Consider the following 7,858-nt stretch of genomic DNA (forward strand, 5'->3'; position numbering starts at 1 on the left):
TATTTATTTGAATTAATTTGAAGTAAGTCACAGGGATGAGCAGGGTGACTCAGATTCATTGTAGATGTTTTATTAATTGTTTTTACTTTGATTGACTGACTGACTCAGTAGAGTGTTTTGAAAGTTTACTTATTAACTGATGGCTGATTCATTTATTGTTTTAACAATGTTCAATTTAACCATTCAGGTGTGTCTTATTTACCAGTTAAAATGAAATAAAATAAAAAATCAAAGTGGAGTAGACGCTCCTACAGCCATCAGGAAGAGCCAACATAATAAATAAAGTAATTTTGAATTTTGAATTTTGAATTTTGAATCAATTTGAGCCTTTTCAAAACTAACAAAAATGAGTCTGGTCTCCATTTGGACATTATATCAATCAATGTTTTTTTTCTAAAGCAAAGTATATAATTTATGAACAGGTACTGTAGTCAAGCATATCCACATTATTATAAATAACAGTATCATCTGTAAAAAGAGACATTTAGCAGTTGTTGCTGTTATTAATTAATACAACATTTCTCAGTCCTGGTCATTACCACAGCCCTGATTTATTTATGTCCTGCAAGCAACAGAATTACATCCCAAAGTTCCCTGAGCAGAGTAAAGATCAGGATTGTGAACCATTGTATTTTTAGGTTTGAAATAACACAGGACTGTTAATTAAATGCTTTGTAAAATCTAAAAGGTTAACAAAAAACCCTCCACCTTTGTATATTTGATTTGCATTTTACCCCAGTTCAGAACAAAGCAGTAAAAGATAATTTTGCATAATTTCACAGCTTCACATCTTAAAGGCCTAAGACCTACATTTGTATAATGAGCAATGTGTTGTTATTCATTATTATCGCATTATTGCACAGGTCAGAAATAACGATGCAGACATGGTGTTACAGCTACACTTAAAGCCTTAATTGATGGTTCAAAGTAGTCGGGAATTAATCATTTTCAGCATCTTGTTGTCAGTGTAGTCCGCCCATGATGAGAGTTATTCAGGTCACTGGGACCCCCCCCCCCCCCTGGTCAACAACAACTGTACTGATCAGCATCCAGTCCTTTGGAACTGTGTCAGGTTTGATTCCAGTAATGTTACACCTCTCCTCTCCTCTATTTACTCATGCAGGTTTCCACAAAGGGAGTGTTTGTCCTTCTTGTCATCTCTTCCCCATCCTCCTCCTACCTTGGCCAGAGCATCAGCACCTTGGCTTTAGACTGCTTACTGCTTATACAGTGTCACAGTACAGTAACAGTCTACAGTCATGGCTACTGAAGCCTGGCAATGCACCAAACAGCTCGTTGAGGACAACATGGACATGCAGTGGCAATGCTTGTAGTGATGTCAACCTGTGGCTGTTCAGTACTTTTAAAATGATTGACTTGATAGCTTGAAAGTGACAATACGTATGAGAGATTTCTCAGTCTGTCTCTTTTCTGCTGCTCAGAAGGAAACCTGTGTGGGCTTGCATTGGGGGAGTCCTACACCGTGTAACTGCGTAACATCTACGCTCAAACCAATGAGACCTTGCAGTTTCCAGTTACCATGCCGACTCCAGCTCCTCCTCTACCCTGCTGTCTCCATGGCGACCGTGGCTTTAGATTGTTACTCTAGCAACAGCACCATGGTAACAGTCTACAGCCATGGTCGTTAGGGGCAGGTGTCATCAAGAGACAAAAAGGGAAAGAAAAAAGTTTAGTTGTAACAAATAATTTAATACGTTTGCATTTTATTTATCTGTTGGAATCCTCTTCTTATGTCTGGAGTAGACTTATCAATTTGACTTCTTCACAGCTGCAAATATGTGTGAAAATGAATGTCATTTCGATATATAGTGTATCTTTATCTTTTACTTATTACAATTCTATATAAAGTCCCAATAATACACAAGGTAATTTGCCTGTCACACCAAACTAAGTTTAACAATCAAGTATGCAATGACACATATGGACACATGCAGATTTCCACTTTTACTTTATTAGGTATAACGTGTTTCTTTATAGTTTGAGTACAGCGATGAATGCAAAGAACAGACGCTGAACAGATGAGTCAGCCAGCTCCAGCACCTGTTCTGCTCTCTGTTTATCAGACGAGAGCAACCTCACTTCAAAGCAGCACAGCCGGGAATTCCCAGTAGGCAGCTCTGTAACCTGCAGGCAGACACACACCACACGCTGGGTCCTACACAGGTGGGCCGACCCACATGTATGCAAACACATGTATGCAGTATGCTCACAACAAACACATACACACAACGAATTGACTAGACCCTGAGCCACTCTTCCTCAAGCACTGCTCTGTAATAACTAGGATTATTCTGCCCTCTACAGGTCAGGACACAGTATGTCTGTAAAATATAACTTTCTCCATGCGGCAACATTTTGCTAAATGAAATAAAGATTAAAAACATTTGCCACAGTGTGTTATGGATGATTATTAAAGTAGCTGCTTTTCACTTTTGTGCATATGTTTCAGTTTGCATCAGTTTGTAATGTCTGATATGACAGATGGTGGTCCGTTATCATAGGTCTGAATATAAAAGTTGGATAAAACAACACAAATACTATTAGGGTGACACCAGCTTCTGCCATCACAGAAAAGCAGATTTCTTGATTCAAATTATTCATTTAAGATGTCCAAGCTCTCAGATATATTAGACTTTAAAAGTTTTAGTATAATAATATATAATATAATTAATATACATTGTTATATTGGTACATTAATATGAGGCACAAAAGTGTGTTGCTACCTATCACAATGCATAAAACTCAAAGATTTTCATACATTTATTAGCACTATGAGTACTTTATGACAACTATTTTACTCTCTACTCACTATATCCCATTTCTGCTGCGCGTGTCTTCATTGTCTTTGTCTTCACGATCTTTTGAAATGACTGATGACTGATGTGAGGAAACAAAAAGAGGTTTAAGTTGGATGGAACAGTTGTTTATCCTCTGCCTCCCTGCACCGTAAAAGCTCATGTGCTGACAGATTAACAACAGCACATAAACTCTTACTGTTCAGGGCTGAGAAGAAAACTTGTGCACACACACACACACACACACACACACACACACAAAGGTATTACTTCTGCTCAATTTGTTTATCATTGCCTTGGATTTATGGAGTTCTCATTAAGACCCAAAAAGTTCTCATGTTCTCAAATTGTTGGGGCAATTTGAAAGTAGTTTAATTTTATATTATAGGACAGCTGTTCCAAACTATTTGTCTAATAATTATAATAAATGTTGAACCCTTTAATATCAAATAAATATTGGCACATCAGTCTTACCTATGTACTGTGGTGCCAACACTTTTTTTTTATCATGGTCACTACATCATCAGGTATTTGATTGTTATCATTTGTTTAGTGTTAAATCTTCCAAAAAAAATCACTACTTTCTTTAGCCTGCATAGGTTTCCTCTACAAATATCATCAAAGGCCTCTTGATGGAATTAATATAATGCCTCTTTTTCACTCTCCAAACCTTTTAGTAGTTGTCTTAAACTGAACAAGATTGCACAACGATGTTCAAATTGTTTGGATATGGGAGCCAAGGCATGCCTCTCTCTCTCTCTCTCTTTATGCCTGTCTGTCTTCCAGACTCTACCACAGTCCTCCCTCGTAGTCACGATGACTAATATTTACCCCAGTAGTGTCAGTGAGGCACCTATAAGGACAGCCAAACCACAGCTCTCCTTGCCAGGGCCCAGCCACGGCCTCTAAAACAGTCCAGTAAAGCGCACAAGCAGACAAAAGGCTACAGATGACATCATATATCAAACGGCCGCTGCCCTAACTTCAGATGGCTGTGTCCTCAGTTCACCCCTGTACCTCCTCGGTCGGGGAATCGACACTACCACAACCTCTTCACACGCCATCCAAACAGCTACTTTTTCATGTGATATGTTAGTGACAGTTTTAACAACATAGACCAGTAAGTTGAGCTGTCAGACAAGATGCTGCAGGAGGGCAAATCCAAGACCTTTCAGCCATTAAACAAGCAGATGACAATATGTTGTGTGTCCAAAATCAGTGACAGGGACAGACGGAGGGAATGCTACACAATAACAACCACAGACATGCCCTCACCCCGGCCAAGGTCCACTTGTCCACACAAACAAGAAAACCACAACGCAGAGGAAAACCAGAAGTGTGTGAGTGGGCAAACATGCAATAACAGATGACCAAGTCACACCCATATGTAGCAACAAGTATGCAGATACACACCCACACACGCCTACACGCCTAAACATCCACTGCCTGCTGTTTGGGCCTAAATATCACGCTAACACTGCATCAAAGATGGAAATTGATTTCTTCAAAGTGTCGTTTCAACTTACTTTCCTTCCCTTTTCTGTTCTTTAAATAGCGACTCATCTGACAACTCTAAATATACTCCCTCTGTTTCCCTCTTTCACACACACATGCCAGCTACTCTGCATCTCCTACCAGCTCTCACACAACGAGGCTACTCTCTCTAACCTATGCAAACCACTGCAGGCACGCATGCACACCTAGTCACAGACGAACATACCAACCCACACATACACACATAAACAAACACAGGAAGCAGAGAGGCATGGCTAAACCCCATGTGACACCGGACACAGGCCCATACCTCTGGAAAACATCCAACATGACATTACATCACACCCATGAAAACTAGCATACCGATTTAACAGTGCAAGCAGGCAAATAACCACATGCAGACATGTGTATGAACTTAAACACACACAACTATTTGAAAAATTCTTTGTGGGGCTGAGTCAGACTGATTGATTCATAAAACAGTTAATGTCCATCCTTCCACAGAGGCGTAAAAAAATCCAGCTCCGGTCTTCAACATCTTCTCTTTGTGATGAACAAAACCTTGTAGATTTGCATGGTGGCAAAAAATAAAAATAATAGTTAAAAGCTGCAAAAAAAAACTTGAATTCCAAAAGTTGTATCTCGGGTAATAAAATCTCAGATCCTCTGCTGAATATGTTGTAATCACAGATGACTCCAGTTGGAGCTGTCAGTAATGAATAAACTGTAATAACAAGGCAAAGCTGGTCAACTGTGTCCATGTGTGGACCAGCCTGGGCCATGGGATGACCAGGCTCTTTGGAGTTTAAGTGCAAGTCTTTTATACACACACGCACCACGTGGCCCCTCCCCTCCTTCCGTCTCCCATAACAACAAACGCTCCATAATCAAAATAGAGTCCATCTGTGCTCTGACACACCCCTCTGCCCCCTGCTCCATCCCCTGTACTCTACTGGGGGAAGAGGGAAAAAGTGATCCTCCGAAAACTTGAATGTGCCCTCACTCTCCCTTTTTTAACCGCAACAGCCAGAAAGAGACAGAGAGGGAGAAGGAAAAGGGGGAGAAAAAGAGAGAGAGTGGGAGAGGAAGAGGGAGAGGGTAACTCCACCCTCATCTGTCTCTGTCTCTCATTCCATTATTTCCCGGTTGTTGTGCAACAGGGGGAACGGATTCCTGAGGAGAGAGTCACGGCTCTGTTGTAAAACTTACTGGCAAGAGTGACCCTCTGTGTTTTTCTTTTACTGTTTCCCTCGCTCGCTCACTCACTCTCTCCGTTCGTCTCCACTTGTTATCAAAACCATGTGTATGAGTGTGTGAGAGTCTGCAGTGAGGTCTTGGAGGGACACAAGGGCCACAGGGGAGCACAGGAGAGAAGGCTATGATGTCCAGCGGTGGAAGATGCATTCAGATCTTTTACTTAAGTAAAAAGACAAATACAGCAATGTATAAAAACTCCTTTATGTATAAATCCTGCATGAAAAATCCTACTTAAGTAAAAGTATGTACGTATAAGTAGTAACATGTAGTTAAAGTATTGCAGTAAAGCAGTGATTTGGTCCCCCTGACTGATATATGTGACATCATTAGATTATTAATACTGAAGCATCAATAAACAGCATGTTACAGTTGCAGCTGCTGGAGGTGGAGCTAGTCTCAACTACTTTATATACAGTGAGCTAGTTCTCCACCCAGGGGTCAGGGCCCTCCAAAGGGTCAGCAGATAAATGTGAGGAGTCTTGAGATGATTAATGGGAGAGGAAAGAAGAAAAAAAAGTTCTGATACACAAATCTGTTTCCAGTTTTTGAACTCCTTCTCTAATCTTTGATTTTTGTTGAAATATTGGATCATTTGAACATTAATAGAAAAAGAAAAATACTGTTTGATGGCGCTGTTAAAAACTCATAGACATCGGAAATGTGACCCCAACTTCACACTGCTTTTTGTAGGACGTCAAAAGCTTGTTATATTATCTATTGTGTCAAATCTTCATCTGAAAAGTAACTAAAGCTGTCAAATAAATGTAATGGAGTAAAAAGCACAGTATTTTACTTCTAAACTGTAGTTTAGTGGAAGTATAAAGTAGCAGAAAGAGGAAATATACTGGACAGTAAATGTATGTTGGTTACTTTCTACCACTGATGATGTCTGTGTGTGGGTGACAGTGAAAGCTCATTAGATATAAACATATGTAATAAACAACAGACTGATTAAAAGTGTGTTTACAAAGAGGAAGTCGAGGCTTGATATAAGCAGTATTCTTGGTGTCGTATTTCATTTCACAACCTCCGACAACAGCATGCAGTCGCCTGTAGTTTTTTGGATCAAGGGTGGAGGATTTTGAGACATCCACATCGATTTGCATCATTCTCCTCAGCGCCAAACTATTTTTGTCAACATCTCAAATGTAGCAGATATGTGAGAAGGTATGTTAGTGGCCAAAGCCGATGACACACATGATGTGGAGGGGAGGAGGATGTCGAGGAGAGTTCAAGAGGCCGGTGGGAGATGAAAGCAAAAAAGGGAAGGAAAGAGAGAAGTAGAGAGGAGAGAGGAGAGAGAGCACACATCTGGAAACAATCGAATGAGTGCAGCCTAACATGCACATGCTTCAGCTATGAAAGAACAACATGTCCTTGAACCCTGCACATTTGAGTGTGCGCATAAACCTGTCTATATAACCTGCATATGAGGAAACACCCTCATGCATCTATAAAACCCCTAAAATCCCTAATCTCATCGCTTCCGGAAGAAGACCAACTCTTCATTAACTGCACATCCTCCCATCCACTGTAATGTAAATCCACTGTGGGTGGAAATGACTCAGTAACCACATTGTTATGTATAAAGATGATGCCAACAATTGTTAAACATTAATCATGTTTGCATTGAATTTTTTTCTCCTCATGTATAAACAACAAATGATTTGACTTTTATACCGCTGTCAAAATGCTACAAAAGTAATGCAAAATATTCAAAACATTGTGAAAACATATTGAATCAAGGTTTCCACTGTGATGTCAAATTCTTGTCATAACTTTCCACAATCATGGTGGAGTCTTCCCAGAACATAAAAACGTCAGTCCTTGGTTTAGGTTTTTAATGGAAAACACATCGTCTAGCTTTCACTTTTGAGATTATTGCTGGAGGAAAAAAAAAAAAAATGGAAAACACATTTTACGTTTATTCCTGTAAAAGTAGTCCCTTTATTTTTGTATAATTATAATATTTCCTGATACTTATCTAGCTCCCAGGAAAGGAAAAAAAAAATCCTGAGTATTTCCATCTGTCCAAAGGCCTCGTCGACTTTAAGCAAAGTGCCTGTCGGATGGTGTAACATCAACCGTTTGTGATGGCAGAATTTGGGGGCGATGTGCCAACAACTTCTGAATCTTTCCACAGCAACCGACCAGGTGTGCAGAAGGGTGAAATTAAAGCAGTATTTGAACTTCAAAGCCCTCTTTTTTTTTTTTTTTAATTCTTCACTATTTATCACTTTTCTTGTGTACTGGGACTTTTATCTCATCATCTCAACGTCATTTCAGCCCAA

The sequence above is a fragment of the Scomber scombrus genome, chromosome 14, assembly GCF_963691925.1.
Source record: "Scomber scombrus chromosome 14, fScoSco1.1, whole genome shotgun sequence".
NCBI lineage: Eukaryota > Metazoa > Chordata > Actinopteri > Scombriformes > Scombridae > Scomber > Scomber scombrus.